Source organism: Hemibagrus wyckioides, linkage group LG17 (assembly GCF_019097595.1).
Source record: "Hemibagrus wyckioides isolate EC202008001 linkage group LG17, SWU_Hwy_1.0, whole genome shotgun sequence".
In the NCBI taxonomy this organism is placed as follows: Eukaryota; Metazoa; Chordata; class Actinopteri; order Siluriformes; family Bagridae; genus Hemibagrus; species Hemibagrus wyckioides.
Window position 1 is genome coordinate 575,689 of NC_080726.1, and position 2,500 is coordinate 578,188.

The following is a 2,500-nucleotide window of genomic DNA, read 5'->3' on the forward strand; positions in this document are numbered from 1 at the left end:
CTCTCTCTCTCTCTCTCAAACACACACACGCTCTCTCTCTCTTTCTCTCTCTCTCTCAAACACACACACACACACTCTCTCTCTCTCTCTCTCTCTCTCTCTCTCTCTCTCTCTCAAACACACACACACACACACACACTCCTTTGGGATGTTTAATGGCCTTTTGGTAATGCCAGTCTGATAAAGTTTCTCCCAGCGAGTGTAATGTTTCAGAATAAATCAATGATATAAACTCTAACTGCTATAAATATATAAATATATAAAAATAAATATATAACTATAAATATATATAAATATATAAATAAACATGACTTCTGTTTATTGTTTACAGAGGTAAAGCACAACATTCACTTTAACATTTCATTACTAGCTCAGGGCTACGACTCATTTTAACTGTAAATGCCAAAATGCCATTTAGTGTGTGTGTGTGTGTTTGAGAGCGAGAGAGAGAGAGAGAGAGAGAGAGTTTATTTTTAACTCTAAATGAAATGTTGGACTGTATAATAAAATATTTCACATTTCTAAATGAAGCTCAGGTAAAAGTTTATTTTTTAGTAAATGATGGTTATATTTTTTTAACTGTATGAATCTAGCCATGGGGTCACAGTCCAGTGACCTCTGTACCCGTCCCAAGCCTGGATAAATAGAGAGGGTTGTGTCAGGAAGGGCATCCGGTGTAAAACATCAGCAAATTTAACCACGCGAATCGTCAGTACTCTGAATTTCATACCGGATCGGTCGAAGCCCGGGTTAACAACGACCGCCATCGGTGCCGTTGACCTACAGGGCGCTGGTGGAAATTGGGCTACTGTTGGTGGAAGAAGTAGAGGAGGGAGGAGATTGTGCAGACAGAGAGAGAAGAGGAAAGGTAAGAGTGTAGGACTGAGAATAGGAACTCTGAATGTTGGTACTATGACAGGGAAAGGTAGAGAGCTGGCTGATATGATGGACAGAAGGAAGGTGGATATACTGTGTGTACAGGAGACCAGGGGGAAGGGGAGCAAGGCTCGTAGTATAGGAGCAGGATTCAAGCTGTTTTATTATGGTGTGGATAGTAAGAGAAATGGGGTAGGTGTGGTCCTGAAGGAGGAGTTTGTGAGGAATGTTCTGGAGGTGATGAGAGTGTCAGACAGGGTGATGAGTCTGAAGTTGAAAGGCAATCTGAAAGAGATTAGTGACTGTAAAGTGGTAGTGGGAGAGAGTGTAGCCAGACAACATAGGATGGTGGTGTGTAGGATGAATTTGATGGTCTGTAAGCAGAGGTCAAAGATACAGATGGAGAAGAAAACCAAGTGGTGGAAGCTGAAAAAGGAGGAATGTTGTGAGGAATTTAGACAGAAGTTGAGGCAGGCTCTGGGTGGTCAGGTAGTGCTGCCAGATGACTGGGAAACTACAGCAGAAGTGATCAGGGAGACAGGAAGGAAGGTGCTGGGTGTGTCATCTGGAAGGAGGAAAGAAGATGAGGAGACTTGGTGGTGGAATGAGGAAGTTCAGGATAGTATTCAGAGGAAGAGGTTAGCCAAGAAGAAGTGGGACATGGACAGGACTGAAGAGAATAGACAGGAATACAAGGAGTTACAGCACAGAGTGAAGAGGGAGGTGTCTAAGGCCAAGCAGAAGGTGTATGATGAGTTGTACACTAGGTTAGACACTAGAGATGGAGAGAAGGACTTGTACAGGTTAGATAGGCAGAGGGATGGAGATGGGAAGGATGTGCAGCAAGTTAGAGTTATTAAGGATAGAGATGGAAAGGTGCTCACAAGTGAGGAGAGTGTACAGAGGAGATGGAAGGAGTACTTTGAAGAGCTGATGAATGAGGAAAATGAGAGGGAAAAAGAGTAGATGGGGTGAACTCTGTGGAACAGGAAGTAGATAAGATTAGAAAGGATGAAGTCAGGAAGGCTTTGAAGAGGATGAAAAGTGGAAAGGCAGTTGGTCCTGACGACATCCCGGTGGAGGTCTGGAAGTGTCTAGGAGAGGCGGCAGTGGAATTTTTAACTAGTCTGTTTAACAGGGTTTTAGAGAGTGAGAAGATGCCTGAGGAATGGAGAAGATGTGTATTAGTGCTGATCTTTAAGAATAAGGGTGATGTGCAGAGTTGCAGCAACTATAGGGGATAAAGTTGATGAGCCACACAATGAAGCTCTGGGAAAGAGTAGTGGAAGCTAGGTTAAGGAAGGTAGTGGAAATTTGTGAGCAGCAGTATGGCTTCATGCCCAGAAAGAGCACAACAGATGCAATTTTTGCCCTGAGAATGTTGATGGAGAAGTATAGGGATGGTCAGAGAGAGCTGCACTGTGTGTTTGTAGACTTGGAGAAAGCGTATGACAGGGTGCCAAGAGAAGAGCTGTGGTACTGTATGAGGAAGTCAGGAGTAGCAGAGAAGTATGTCAGAGTGGTGCAGGACATGTATGAGAGGAGCAGGACAGTGGTGAGGTGTGCTGTAGGGCAGACAGAGGAGTTCAGAGTGGAGGTGGGACTGCATCAGGGATCGGCTCTG